At 39.3% G+C, this 16308-nt stretch overlaps 1 non-coding gene and 1 pseudogene across 1 annotated transcript; one reads left to right on the top strand and one right to left on the bottom strand.

Annotated features, from left to right (window-relative positions):
* Positions 1 to 305: 305 nt before the first annotated feature.
* Positions 306 to 412, bottom strand: LOC133032845 (small nucleolar RNA R71). The gene has a single exon (XR_009685435.1). It is a non-coding gene; the product is annotated as a small nucleolar RNA R71 (small nucleolar RNA).
* A 524-nt stretch (positions 413 to 936) lies between these two features.
* On the top strand, positions 937 to 1091 carry LOC133032853 (small nucleolar RNA R71; annotated as a pseudogene).
* Positions 1092 to 16308: the final 15217 nt, after the last annotated feature.

Raw genomic sequence — 16308 nt, 5'->3', positions numbered from 1 at the left:
ACCGGCAGTGGATGCGAATAACTTTGAGATCAAACCTGCCATACTTCAAATGGTGCAGTCTTCAGTTCAGTTTGGTGGCCTCCCTTCTGAAGATCCTAATCTGCATCTCTCGAACTTCATGGAACTTTGTGAGACTTTTAAAGTCAATGGAGTTAGTGATGATGCCATTCGTCTGAGACTGTTTCCATTCTCACTTAGAGAAAGAGCCAAGAGTTGGTTAATCTCCTTGCCACCAAATTCCATAGCAACATGGACAGACTTAGCAACTAAATTTCTGTCTAAGTTCTTTCCTGACAAAGTACGCTAAGCTGCGAGGAGAGATCAACAATTTCTGTCAACAAGAGAATGAGTCTCTCTATGAGTCTTGGGAGAGGTTCAAGGACTTAATCAGAAAGTGTCCTCATCATGGTATTGAGAAGTGGATGCTGGTTCATAATTTTTATAACGGGTTGGAGCCTCCACTAGAACTTTGTTGCTGCAGCTGTTGTTGGTTTTGTTGGGGCTGGTTTCTCTGCTGGTAGAACCCCTGTTGGTTGTGCCCATAATTATTGTTTTGGGAATAGTTTCCAATGGCTTTTGCTTGATCCATTGGCAAATCATCCACATCTGCCTGACACTCAGAAAAGTGATGGGGACCTCCACATATCTCACAAACCACTTGAGCTTGTTTGGCTTGCACTGCGATCAGCTTTGTTAGGGCCTCAACCTGAGCTGTCAGCTTTGTAATGGCATCAACCTCTAACACACCAGCTACCTTCTTAGATTGACTCCTTTCAGTTGGCCACTGCTGGTTGTTTAGAGCCATCTCCTCCAATAGATCATACGCCTCATTAGCACTCTTTCTCATAAAGGCTCCGCCACTCGTCGTATCTATTAGAGTTCTAGTGTTACCAACCAACCCGTTATAGAAATTATGAACCAAAGATCCACTTCTCAATACCATGATGAGGACACTTTCCGATTAAGTCCTTGAACCTCTCCCAAGACTCATAGAGAGACTCATTCTCTTGTTGACGAAATTGTTGATCTCTCCTCGACTTAGCAGACTTTCTTGGGGAAAGAACTTAGACAGAAATTTAGTTGCTAAGTCTGTCCATGTTGCTATGGAATTTGGTGGCAAGGAGATTAACCAACTCTTGGCTCTTTCTCTAAGTGAGAATGGAAACAGTCTCAAACGAATGGCATCATCACTAACTCCATTGACTTTAAAAGTCTCACAAAGTTCCATGAAGTTCGAGAGATGCAGATTAGGATCTGCAGAAGGGAGGCCACCAAACTGAACTGAAGACTGCACCATTTGAAGTATGGCAGGTTTGATCTCAAAGTTATTCGCATCCATCGCCGTGGCTCGATACATGACCGCACTCCGTCGAGTAGGGAGAATGTAATCTCTCAAGCTACGGCCATTAGCTTGGTCTTCCACGGCACCACCATTATTGCCGTTATTTACAACATTCGCATTCACATTAGCAGCCATGATTTCTGTTGTTTCAGCAATTGCTGAAACTCTTTCTTGCCTCTTGTTCTTTCGGTTTCTCCTACAAGTTTTCTCGATTTCAGGATCAACTGGTAATATGACTGCTTGTCCTTGACGGCGCATACACTAAGATTCCTGAAATAGATAAAGAAAATATTGCAAGAAAAAGATTAGTAATTAGCAAGAAAAATAAACCAAAGTAGAAGTTAGTATAATTTTGGGTAATATTAATCTTTATACAATTCCCCGGAAACGGCGCCAAAAACTTGTTGCGAAAATTATTAATCACTACGCAAGTATACGCAATCAAGTAGTAAACTCACACAGGTGAGGTCGAACCACAGGGAATTGGACTAATTACTACTAAATTATACTATTGATTCTATCTGGTAAAAGAATACTTTTTATGAATTAAATAAGACAATTCAGAAAATTAAAAATAACAAAGGAAGATTAATCAAGATAAGAAAATAGGGAGACGAATCATGTTGTTAAGTTACCAATGTTAATGTTTAAATGCTATCCTTCTCTTGAAGTGAATGACAGATTATGAATTAACCTAGCTCTTTTCAGATCTTCTAGGTTCTAAATCTCATGCTCTCTAATTAATCTCTTAATTAAACTAACATGAAATCAGCATTAAGCAATAATATAAATGTCACAAAGGCTATGTAAATACTTTCGTTTCACATCAAAACCTAGACTATCCAATTTTAGCATTCTCAATTCTCACTTTTTCAGATTTTGAATTGAGATCATAAAACATGTAAAAGGTGATCAATCTTGCACATGGAAATTAAACACAAATATGAATAGTATTCACAATCAAGATTGTAACGCCCCGATATTTTGCCTTATTTTACAAAAAATACTATTTTCATGCATAATTTGAAAAGATAAAAAAAAATAATTTAAATACAACAGTGGATTTTAAAAAAAATCAAAATGCAACAGAGAAGGATCCTTCATTTGTAAAACAAGATACAGTAAGTAAATAATTTTAAATAATGCATTTCCACTGTGTTAGATTTATCAACTGCTTAAAATAAAACTAAGGCACCACCGGCGTTTTAGATCGTTTGTCCGTCCGTAGCCGCTCACAGTATACGTACTTAACCGACCACCGCTCACTATACATACTTCCCTGTCTAATACCTGTAGGGGGAAAGTAAGGGGGGTGAGCTAAAAGCTCAGTAAGGAAATGCTTATCAAACAATACCATATAATATCACACATACCATTAATGTATTTATTAAGTTTTAGCAATATCATACATGCTCTTTTATAACTATAACCAAATAACTGTACATATGGAAACCTTTATCATACAAGTCTATATTATTTGTTCACACCGTACACATATACAGAGATCATAACTCCAATATCATACTCATAACATAATCATATCAATACTATAAATAATAATGTCATTATCACAACATTGGCATATCATAGCCATTACTTACATAACCCGGGCCTAGCCTGACCCTACAATATCCTAGGCCTAATCTGCCCACATAATAACATGGGCCTATGCAGCCCTACCATTGTTATAGGATAGGGTATCTCTATATTCAACAGTAACATCACTGTATCATACCCACCATAACAATCTCATACACGACTCAGGAAAATGCAGGGTAGGGTATCTCTACATTCAACAGCCTTATCCCGTATCATACCCCACCATGGTCCCCCACTTTACCTGAGACGTTAGCATACAACATACAACATATAACATGCAACATACAAATACATCGTACAACACACAACCTGAAACATACAAATACAACATACAACATATACAAGTCATACAACCATAATCTATGTATCAATTCACAAACTCATATTGTGTCCATACCACACATTCTCAGTACCATATACATATTCATAAAAACAAATCATAAGTCATATTTCAATACATAAAGAATTTAAATTTATGCAGATAAACACATACAAAACTATCTAATTTCCTTACCTCAAATCCCGCTGCTTAAGAGTTGTTATCTCGTCACTACTACCTATAATAAGACATGGGTCGAGGCCCTAATATTAAAATCCGTACTCTTACAGTACAGCAGAAAGATTACTATTTTTGACCAACAACTACACTAATTCAGTAAAAGTTGTCTTCATAAAAATTATAGAAAATTCCATTATCTTTCCAATGATATAAAGATCATTAAAAATGGATTAAAACTGAGAGAGTTATGATTGTTTTACTGAAACTATTTCTGAGAAGGAATATGGAGTAATGAATTATACGACTTAGCAAAAATACAAACTTTTTGCATTGAAAGGTTCAGAACTAGAAGATAACATCTTCATGAAAGTTTTAGGAAATTAAATTCCCTTTCCAATGATACCAAAATCTCTGAAATTTGAATTATATTCAAAGAGATATTACAATTTTACCAAAACAGTTTTGGAAGAACAAGATTCAAGAAACGAATTACATGATACAGAAGGAAACTAACTTTTCGACATAGTGTAGCTCCGAATTCACGAAATGTTTCTTCATGAAACTTATGGAAAATTGAATAAGCTTTGAAACCATATATAGATCATTAAAAATGGATAAGAATTGAGAGAGTTATGGTATTTTAAGTGAAAGTACTTTTTCTGGGAATATGAAAAAAACGATTTACAACAATATCAGAAAGATGATAATTTTCGACATAGAATATCACCGAAATGGTGAATAGTTTCTTCATAAAAATTTTAGATCATCGAATAAGCTTTCTAACGATACAAAAATCGCTGGAAACGGATCAATATTGAGAGAGATATGACTATTTTACTAACACAATAATTTTCAGAAAAAAAATAAAAAAAACGAGATTTCATAGTTTAACCTAAAAGTTCACAACAATAAGTGGAAGAACTCTCTTACCTCTTGATGACTCTTCTTAATCAGTGCTAGATCTTGAAATCTCAAATTATTAGAATGGTGATGATGATCTCAATGTTATGTTGATGAAAATCATGAGTGTTGTTTGGCGAAGTGAATGAAACAAGAAGGAAAATTATAAATCTTTGATAGGTAGCGAGATGGATAACTTGTAGGGTATATGATTTTATGAGTGTCTTCTCTAAGAATTGTATTCAGGCTGAAAGAAAGAGATTGAGATTGAGTTTTATTTTTCTCAGGGTTAGAGGCTCTGCATATTACGTATAATGTGATAGATTTAGGTTTTATAATCTAATTAAACCCATAAAAGAAAATAATAAAATAACCCTGTAATCTAATACTAATTTAACTCTAAATAGAATAATTAAATAAAAATCTTATTTGTTAGATATAAGTTTTAAATTTGAATTTTAAAACTTAGGGTTTCTATACTAAACTTAACAGGTCGTCACTTTGTACTAATTTTGACCCCAATAAAGTTAAAATTACGATAAATCTATTTCTACATAATTGATAGATCTTTGAATTATCTTTCCAACGCCACTGAAATCACCTCAATCCGAGTTCTAGAACTCCAGATATGATCGTTTTAGTAAAACAGTTTTTAATCCTGCGAATTTATCCAAACCTACGAATTTTTAACATTAAATCTATAATAATGTTATTTAATATCACTTATACCATTAATTAAAATCCACTAAATAATTTATAAAACCCTAATAAACTTTCATATTGGGCTTTAATTAAATGATTACCTACCTTGTAAAAATACCATAATATTTTACTTTCGTAGTTAATATAACTTTAACTCTCTCTAGAAAATTGGTACAATAATCTAAGCAACAATCTCAACTCACTAACAACACAAATATATAAGATAATTATCCTCACACAATTAATATCCTAAGGAGAGAAAAAAAAATTAAATACTATTTTAATCTGGATATTACATTCTACCCTCCTTAAAAGAAATTTCGTCCTCGAAATTTAACTACCCAACACTCGGGGTGTTGAGTCTTGATGTCTTTCACCACTTATTGCATTACCTCCTTATCTACAATATGTATGGACCCAATAAACATGCATTTAACCTATGTCTTATCAGTCAATCCATAACACATAAAATATACACAACTTAATTAAGTATTATTATTTCTCTATACATTACTTAAATACCAAAATGTACTCCATCATAATAACTTACATATACATGCTTTAAATACTAAGTTTTGCAATCACATACTCGTAATATATGAAAAGTTTTTCTTTCTCTTATGACCATCCTTACATGCCATTAAGAGTGAAACTATTTATTCTTCTATGAGCATCCTTACATGCCATTTAAAGTAACACTAATTATTCTCTAAATGAACATCCTTACATGTCACTTGAGAACACATTATACAATACAAAATAACAAACACAAAGAGTAAGGTAAAAGATCTTATGCAAACTTCTCTTTAATTATTCCCATTCTCTCATTGAATGTTATTATAGACTAAAATCTTACTCTCTCTCTCTCTCTCTCTCTCTCTCTCTCTCTCTCTCTCTCTCTCTCTCTCTCTCTCTCTCTCTCTCTCTCTCTCTCTCTCTCTCTCTCTCTCTCTCTCTCTCTCTCTCTCTCTCTCTCTCTCTCTCTCTCTTTTATTCCACTGTAAAGCTACGGTGTCATTCTTGCAGTTTCATAGTTGTTACTCATCGATAGACACTTTTTCCATGGCACTTGGAAATAAATATGGAATCTCTTTAAAAGGTCTTCTATGTATAAATATTTAACTATCTATCCGACTACCTTTTTGTCTAACGTTCACTTCTTAATTTTCTTTATCCATGCATTCGTTGCACTTGTCATGACTTCCCATTTTCCAAGATAATAGTCTTTGGTTCCTTTTGTTGTCTGATTTTTGTATCACTCTATTGTATTTTCTTTGCTAATCTCTCTTATGGTGCTTGGTCCTCCATTACCCCCTTCAATCAAGTTGACTTGATTATGAGATTAGCTAGTTTTCTATACTAACTTTTATCTACTTTGGTATTATCTTGCTATAGTGGTGAAGCTTGAATCTGTAATGCCGATAGATTCTGATAGTTATGTTAATGATTGCTTCTTCTAATATACTAGCCATCTGAGGTATCACATAACTTCATACTTATCATAGCATTGATTATTCCAGCCATATTCATGCCCTCAATATTGTAGCCGTCTTTAATTCACCAAAAAATATCTCAACTTCTTAATTGTACTTCTAAAACTTTTAAATCTCTTAAACATACATTCCAATACTAATTATTTACTTAAGACTATACCATATATGTATTAAAACATAGAAAGCACACTAATAACCCCTTTAAAATAAGTTCAACCCTACCATGGCTTATCGTAGCCTAATTATTTATTATCTGTTGACTATTAACAATAAGTCAACCATACCAATCTCATAATGTATTGATCATCCAAGTTATCAGGGTAAGGATACTATATATATAATTTGCAAACTATGCCGAACAGACCTTACTCTGTCCATCACTATTATACCTCCTATACCCCTACTTGTATTTGATTTATTACTGGAGACTCACTATTTATAATTCTTTAGTCAGGGATTTTTTATTCTTACTTCCCATACTACCTTTAAGCACAAGTCAATAATTCGTTCAAGCGTCTCATTTTACATCCAAACGCCACCAAATTATCAATACCTATCTTGTTTTTTTTCTACTTCTAACTTTTTGCACTTTCAATTGGACAAGACTTAGTAGTGTGCAATAAGTTAGTTATTGTCAGCTTGAGAGAGTCCTTCCAAAGATCTCTATTACTGGCTTTTTAGATTGAGAAAAATATCTAATATTTTTCCCTTTTTTTTTTTTGCTCTTAACAGTTTTAGCTTTTGACAAATCCATAGTCATTTTCTTCTCGGGCACTATAGGGCCTAGAAACACCATCTCTTTTCAGCAGGGCTGGACTTTGTGAGTTTTCCTCTTAGTTTCTCATTAGATGACACTCCAACATACTTATACTATTGCCCATAATATAAGTCGTAATTGGATTGTAGTATCCTTTGCTTACGTTGTGCCTTGAATTCCTTTATGTTGCATGAGTGTATTTTCTAATCCCAACACTTATCAAAAACTTGTATAGTCCTTGACATGCCATGACATTCTTCAATATATGTTACTTTGGTCCTAATTGTGTCTCACTTTTTTTTCCTGTCTCTAAGTGAGGCTTTCCTAACATTTTCTCATTGAGCTATACTCCACACCATTGTTGTTGTATCAGTGAGTATTTGGAATCTAGAGATGTCACCTGTAAAGCCCGCTTAGTTAATTTGGAAATTAGCAGTTGTTTATGTGTAATTATGAAATTATTTATAGCTATTTAAATAATTTATTACTGTTATTTATGGAATTCAGAAATGCATGGTTATGTTATTCAGTAGTTGCATATTTTGCATTTCCGGTGTCCGGTATTTTGGAACTCGGCGTTTGGCTCAGTAGAATTCACAACTTAGTATGTTAGTAATTTGGGGACGGGTTTTAGACATTGGGAATGTCGGGAATGGCCGGGAATTTAGAATTTCCCAAAAATACCCCTTTAGTATGATTCATGTGGTTTTATGGTGGAGGGGCAAAATGGTCTTTTTGCCCCATTAGTGTTTTGTCCTATGTGAGTTATTAATTGAAATTAATGTTTATTTTAATTGTTTATCTTGGCTGAAATAAATGGTTTAAGTGGCTTTATTCAATTACTCTTCTTATTTTCCACACTTAGCATATTTTAGAAAACTTTGAAAAAGGAAAAGAACTCTCCATTCTCTCTCTATTTTCGGCTGAGACATTAGGGTGCATGAAGCTGATTTTTCCCTTTGATTTCCAAGCAAACTCTCATCCTTTCTAAGCATTCTTCAAGCTAGGTTAGCTTCTCTTAATTTTCTTCTTTGAAATTATGAAAAATGGTGAAATTTTGAGTATGTGCATGCTTCTTGTGGCTGTGGTTATTACTGTGTTTTGTTGTTGATTTCTGAAGTGTAAAGCATGTCTATTTGAAGTTAATTAAGTGATTTTGAAAGCATGTTAGATAGGTTGTGCAAGCTTTAAGGTTTTATGCAAAGTTATGATTTTTGGTGAAAATATTGTGAATCTGTTGCTGGGTTATTGTTGAGGTTTTTGTTTGATTTCAGAAGCTATTTCAAGCTTATTTGAGTAGAATTAACTAGGTTTGGATGCATGTTAGTGGATTTAACCAAGTTTGAGTTTTGGAACTCAAAGCTTGGTCTTTAATGGTGAATTTTGCCTCTGTGTTTTCTGGGTGGTTTTGAGGCCTTAGATTTGTTCTTTGGGGTGTTTAGAACAGGTCTGGAAAAGTTGGTACCCAATTGGGGTTGAATTGGTCGAGTTATGAGAATTTTAGTTGGCTGCCTGCGAGGAACCGGAATTCCGGTTGTGCATCCGGAATTCCGGATGAGGGTTCTGAATTTTCCAGAACCGGAATTCCGGTTGGACAACCGGTCTACCGGTTGGGGAAAATTCAGGGACCCTAGTTTTCCTCGTTTTTATGTTTTTAGGGGTATTACCATGCTTTTTATCGATAGGGAAACTTTTAGTTCCAAGTTTTAGTCCCCGGGAAGTGATTTAGCGTGTCACTTATAGCGTTGTGATTTTTATGGTTTAGGAGCCGAATCCGCCACTCGGCTTCGGTTCCGGTCGGGTTGGGCACACCCGAAATCGGAATCCGGGTAAGATTAGTATAACAAGATGCATATGTAGATTACATGTTTAGCGTGCATGTAGGAAGCCTGCTAGATTACATTAGTTATGTATTTAGGCTTCGAACCATCCAACCCCGTCACGTCGGTACAAGCCGGAGTATGACCAAGAATGAGTATGACCGGCTCGACCGATCAGCCGACATTTGGTTGGTGGTTCGATCTTATTGACCTATCCCGTCGGTACAGCTGGAGTATGACCAAGAATGGAGTATGACCGGTTCGACCGATCGGGAGGATACTTGTCAATAGCACCGTCCCTATGAACGTTCAAAACTCGCACCATGTTGGACATGGCGGTAGTGGCTCGGTACCATGTTGGACATGGCGATGGCGGGACTCGGTATCGTGTTGGACACGGCGGTTAGTATTATGTATGATATTATTATGCTTTTCTTACCGAGTCCGTCGACTCACGCGTTTATGTTCATGTGTAGGTAAAGGCAAGGCTATAGCTGATGGACCGTGAGCGAGCTTATGAGATTGTACATGTCGGGGCGGTTAGGCCTGGAGCGTACGATCCTCGGGACAGCAAGGCTGAATTTTGTACCTGGTCGTTAGACGACATTTAATTTTATGTAATAGTTAAACAGTTAAAACTTTTGTAAATGATTTTATAAATCGGGATCCCGAGTCTTTTGTAATATGGTTTTATAAGTTTAATCAAAAAGCAAAATTTTAATTAATCACGTTTTTCCATAAACCTCGTTGATTAGCAACGAGCTGCACAGTACGTTTAAAACTCACGTAATACGCCTAAGGTAGTTAGGGTGTTACAATTTGGTATCAGAGCCGCCAGGTTGTCTTCCGAAGATCGTCACGACATGTACAATCATCATCAGCAGTTAGCTCGGTTCACGGTTCAGTAAGCCTTTATTGCTTTAGTAGTTTATTTTATTCAGTTATAAAAAAAAAAAAAAGAAGAAGAAAAGCCTGTTAGGAAGCATGTTAGTAGCCTGATAGTAGAATAGGCGCATGTTTCATTTCTAATTTCCAAATTAAGCGGCATTAGTAAGCTCGCCTTGAATACGACCTGATATGCCAACTCTTGGTTTCGCAGGCGGTTCTAACTAGATGGACGCCAGGCGGACTACCAGGAGTCAGGGCAACTCCGTAGGGTCGAACCAAGGACAGGGAGCTCAGTTTCCCCCACCTGCTAGGGGCCGAGGCAGAGGTCCCCGAGGCAGGGCTCGTGGCCGGGGTGATGAGAACCCGCCACAGGCTGCCCAGGCTCCGGCCGATCGGGGAGCCCCGAATCGGGAGTTACGGTTTGCGGAGATGCAAGCCGGATCGAAGAACAAGACCTCGAGATTCGAGAGGTTGAGACGGCGGGGTGCTCCCGCAGTTCCGGTGCCTATAGTTCCGGTGGCACCTCGCCTCGCCGCCTGTGCCGAGATAGTGGTGGCGGCCCACGATTGGAACCTTTATATGAGCGGTTCCGTAAGCAAGCACCTCCGTATTCCCGGGAGGTCGGATGTAATGAAAGCCGAGCAGTGGCTGACGGTGATTACCAGAATTCTGAATTTCATGGGTGTCACCGGTAACGACAGAGTGGTGTGCGCCACGTTTCAGTTCCAGGAGGACGCGCTGGTATGGTGGGACATGGTGTCTCAGATTCATGATGTCACCACCATGACCTGGGAAAGGTTCCAGGAACTCTTTAATGCGAAATACTACAATGAGGCGGTTAGAAGCGCCAAGAGGAAAGAGTTCGTTCACCTGACCCAGCGGGAGAACATGAGCGTCACTGAGTATACTACTCAGTTTGATCGGTTGGTGAGGTTAGCCTCGGGAATTGTGCCGACCGACTTCAGCAAGAAGGAGAAGTACTTGGACGGGTTGAATCCCAAGATCAGGCATGATCTGATGATTACCACAGACGACAGCACCACCTATGCTCAGATGGTGGAGAAGGCACTGCGAGCTGAGGGCGCAGTGGGGTGCATGTCAGAATCAGCCAGTACTCCGGTTAGTGGCGAAGCTCCTACCCCTCCTACATCAGGCTATAGCAGGGGGAGTAGTGGTTCGGCCATTGATCAGAGGAAGAGGGCACCCACTGCTTCCGGCGGCTCGAGTCAGAACAAGAGGTTCCGGGGGAACCAGAATAGAGGGAGTCGTCCTGGTGGTACTGAGACCCGATTCTCCTACCCCGAGTGCCCTAGCTGCAAGAGGCACCATCGGGGTGAGTGCAAAGGTCAGGGATGCTTTCATTGTGGCATGCCCGGACACTTCAAGAGGGAATGTCCCCGGCCCGACCAGAGGCACCGAGAGCTCCAGCGATACCCACTCCAGCCAGGGTGTTCGCTATCACGCAGGCTGATGCAGATGCCAGCCCATCAGTAGTCACAGGTCAGCTTTCTGTTAACAACTCGCTATATTCAGTGCTGTTTGATTCTGGGGCTACACATTCTTATGTGGCGGCCAGAGTCTTTAGTAAGTTGGGTAGACCCTTTGATAGATATGAATCAGGGTTTGGAACCCTGTTACCTGGCGGAGAATTGGTTATCTCCAATAGGTGGATTAGGTCTATGCCGATCAGGATAGATGGTAGAGAGTTAAGCGCTGATCTGATAGAGATGAGCTTAGTCGAATTTGATATTATTTTAGGAATGGATTTCCTATCTAAATATTCGGCGAGCATTGACTGTAAAAGGAAGATGGTGGTCTTCCAACCGGAAAGTGAAGAACCGTTTGTTTTTGTGGGTTCAGTTCAGGGATCTCGGATCCCGGTGATCTCGACTATGTCAGCGAGAGAATTGTTGCACGGCGGGTGCTTAGGGTTTCTGGCCGTGGTTGTGGACACCACACGGCCAGACACCATTCGGCCAGAGGACATCAGAGTGGTTCGGGAATTTTTAGACGTTTTTCCCGAAGAACTTCCAGGGTTACCACCTCAGCGGGAGATTGATTTTGTGATTGACTTGGCACCAGGGGTGGATCCGGTTTCCAAAGCCCCATATAGAATGGCTCCAGCTGAACTTAAGGAATTAAAGATTCAGCTCCAAGGGTTGCTTGACATAGGGTTCATTCGGCCCAGTGTGTCACCCTGGGGAGCCCCTGTTTTGTTCGTCAAGAAGAAGGATGGATCTATGAGGATGTGCATCGACTACAGGGAATTGAACAAGCTGACGGTGAAGAATAAATATCCATTACCTAGGATCGATGACTTGTTCGATCAGCTTCAGGGGAAGACGGTCTTTTCTAAGATTGATCTCCGTTCGGGTTATCATCAGTTGAGGATCCGAGAGGAGGACATTCCAAAGACGGCTTTCCGCACTAGGTATGGACATTACGAGTTTCTGGTTATGTCATTCGGACTAACCAATGCTCCTGCAGCATTCATGGACCTGATGAATAGGGTATTCAAGGATTTCCTCGATATCTGTGTGATTGTGTTTATCGACGACATCCTCGTGTACTCTCAATCAGAAGAGGAGCATGAGTTACATCTTCAGATGGTACTGCAACGGCTTCGAGAACATAGACTTTATGCCAAGTTCAAGAAATGCGAGTTTTGGCTATCTCAGGTGTCCTTCCTAGGACACATTGTGAGTAAAGATGGGATCAAGGTGGATCCCGGGAAGATTGAATCCGTCAGGGATTGGCCGAGACCGAAGACAAGGATGTAGATCGAAGCTTCTTGGGATTAGCTGGGTACTACCGTAGGTTCGTGGAGGGGTTCTCCAAAATCTCAATGCCCCTAACCGAGCTTACAAAGAAGAATCAGCGGTTTATCTGGTCAGATAAATGCGAAGCTAGTTTTCAGGAGCTGAAACAGAGGTTGATTACTGCTCCGGTACTAGCTTTGCCTTCGGACAAGGAAAAGTTTGTGGTCTATTGTGACGCATCCAAACAGGGTTTGGGGTGTGTATTGATGCAAGACGACCGGGTTATCGCTTATGCCTCTCGTCAGTTAAAGGATTATGAACAGCGATACCCGACTCATGATTTAGAATTAGCCGCAGTGGTTTTTGCACTGAAGATTTGGCGGCATTACCTTTATGGGGAGAAGTGTGAGATCTATACCGACCATAAAAGTCTCAAGTATTTCTTTACTCAGAAAGATTTGAACATGAGACAAAGGCGTTGGTTGGAATTAGTGAAGGATTATGATTGCGAGATCCTCTATCATCCCGGAAAAGCCAATGTAGTGGCCGATGCCCTGAGCAGAAAGGGTCCCGGGCAAGTAGCTAGCATGGTTCAGATCTCACCCCATCTAGCTGAGGATATGGTTAGATCCAGCATTGAGTTTGTGGTAGGTCAGCTTCACAACTTGACGCTGCAATCTGATCTATTAGAAAGAATAAAAGTCGCTCAGATGACAGATCCGGAGTTAGTGAAAATCCGAGATGAGGTATTGGCTGGTCAAGCCAAAGACTTTTCAGTGTCAGACAGTGGGATGCTTTTGTATAAAGCCAGGGTTTGTGTTCCGAACAGTGTGGAACTGAGAAATGAGATCTTTGAGGAGGCTCATTCTACCCCATATTCTCTACATCCCGGTACCACCAAGATGTACCAAGATTTGAGACCGTACTTCTGGTGGAGCGGTATGAAGAAGAATTTGGTAGAATTCGTATCGAGATGCCTCACTTGTCAGCAGATTAAGGCTGAACATCAGAGACCAGCAGGGTTGTTGCAGCCTCTAACCCTACCAGAATGGAAATGGGAGGATATTACGATGGATTTTGTGGTCGGGTTACCTAGGACCACGGGTTTGTATGATTCCATCTGGGTAGTGGTGGATCGATTTACGAAATCTTCTCATTTTCTCCCGGTCAGAACAACATTTTCAGTGGATCAGTTGGCAGAACTGTATGTCAGAGAGATAGTGAGACTTCACGGGGTACCGAAGTCTATAGTTTCGGACAGGGATCCAAAATTCACCTCCAAATTTTGGCAAAGTTTGCAACGAGCAATGGGTACAAAGCTAAAATTCAGTACAGCATTTCATCCTCAGACAGATGGTCAGTCCGAAAGGACAATTCAGATATTGGAGGATATGTTGAGAGCCTGTGTTATGGACTTTGAAGGCTCATGGAGTAAGTATCTACCGTTGATAGAATTCTCTTACAACAACAGTTATCAGAGTACGATAGGGATGGCTCCCTATGAACTGTTGTACGGTAGGAAATGTAGATCCCCTATCCACTGGGATGAGACAGGGGAGAGGAAATACCTAGGTCCAGAGTCAGTTCAGCGAACCAATGAGGCAATAGAAAAGATAAAAGCTAGAATGCTTGCCTCACAGAGCAGACAGAAGAGTTACGCAGATCCGAAACGCAGAGATGTTGAGTTCCAAGTAGGGGAACATGTATTTTTACGGGTATCTCCGATGAAGGGGATTAAACGTTTCGGGAAAAGAGGCAAGTTATGCCCTAGATTTACAGGACCTTTCGAGATTCTCGAGAAGATAGGTCAAGTGGCATATCGGTTAGCATTGCCTCCACCTTATCGGCGAAGTGCACAACGTATTCCATGTCTCAATGTTGAGAAAATACGTTTCGGACCCCTCTCATATACTCGGTTATGAGAGTCTTCACTTTCGGCCGGACATGTCATATGAGGAACAACCGGTGCGGATCCCGGATAGAAAGGATAAAGTCCTTCGGAATAAGACCATAGCATTGGTCAAGGTTCTCTGGAGAAACAGTAAGGTGGAAGAAGCCACCTGGGAGCTAGAGTCAGATATGAGAGCTCACTATCCAGAGTTATTCAGGTTAGATTTCGGGGACGAAATCCTTTTAAGGGGGGGATAGTTGTAAAGCCCGCTTAGTTAATTTGGAAATTAGCAGTTGTTTATGTGTAATTATGAAATTATTTATAGCTATTTAAATAATTTATTACTGTTATTTATGGAATTCAGAAATGCATGGTTATGTTATTCAGTAGTTGCATATTTTGCATTTCCGGTGTCCGGTATTTTGGAACTCGGCGTTTGGCTCAGTAGAATTCACAACTTAGTATGTTAGTAATTTGGGGACGGGTTTTAGACATTGGGAATGTCGGGAATGGCCGGGAATTTAGAATTTCCCAAAAATACCCCTTTAGTATGATTCATGTGGTTTTATGGTGGAGGGGCAAAATGGTCTTTTTGCCCCATTAGTGTTTTGTCCTATGTGAGTTATTAATTGAAATTAATGTTTATTTTAATTGTTTATCTTGGCTGAAATAAATGGTTTAAGTGGCTTTATTCAATTACTCTTCTTATTTTCCACACTTAGCATATTTTAGAAAACTTTGAAAAAGGAAAAGAACTCTCCATTCTCTGTCTATTTTCGGCTGAGACATTAGGGTGCATGAAGCTGATTTTTCCCTTTGATTTCCAAGCAAACTCTCATCCTTTCTAAGCATTCTTCAAGCTAGGTTAGCTTCTCTTAATTTTCTTCTTTGAAATTATGAAAAATGGTGAAATTTTGAGTATGTGCATGCTTCTTGTGGCTGTGGTTATTACTGTATTTTGTTGTTGATTTCTGAAGTGTAAAGCATGTCTATTTGAAGTTAATTAAGTGATTTTGAAAGCATGTTAGATAGGTTGTGCAAGCTTTAAGGTTTTATGCAAAGTTATGATTTTTGGTGAAAATATTGTGAATCTGTTGCTGGGTTATTGTTGAGGTTTTTGTTTGATTTCAGAAGCTATTTCAAGCTTATTTGAGTAGAATTAACTAGGTTTGGATGCATGTTAGTGGATTTAACCAAGTTTGAGTTTTGGAACTCAAAGCTTGGTCTTTAATGGTGAATTTTGCCTCTGTGTTTTCTGGGTGGTTTTGAGGCCTTAGATTTGTTCTTTGGGGTGTTTAGAACAGGTCTGGAAAGTTTGGTACCAATTGGGGTTGAATTGGTCGAGTTATGAGAATTTTAGTTGGCTGCCTGCGAGGAACCGGAATTCCGGTTGTGCATCCGGAATTCCGGATGAGGGTTCTGAATTTTCCAGAACCGGAATTCCGGTTGGACAACCGGTCTACCGGTTGGGGAAAATTCAGGGACCCTAGTTTTCCTTGTTTTTATGTTTTTAGGGGTATTGCCATGCTTTTTATCGATAGGGAAACTTTTAGTTCCAAGTTTTAGTCCCCGGGAAGTGATTTAGCGTGTCACTTATAGCGTTGTGATTTTTATGGTTTAGGAGCCAGTAATCCGCCACTCAGCTTCAGTTCCAGTCA

Source organism: Cannabis sativa, chromosome X, assembly GCF_029168945.1.
Source record: "Cannabis sativa cultivar Pink pepper isolate KNU-18-1 chromosome X, ASM2916894v1, whole genome shotgun sequence".
Taxonomy (NCBI): domain Eukaryota; kingdom Viridiplantae; phylum Streptophyta; class Magnoliopsida; order Rosales; family Cannabaceae; genus Cannabis; species Cannabis sativa.
Note: the sequence above shows the minus strand (reverse complement) of the source record. Positions and strands in the feature narration are given on the sequence as shown.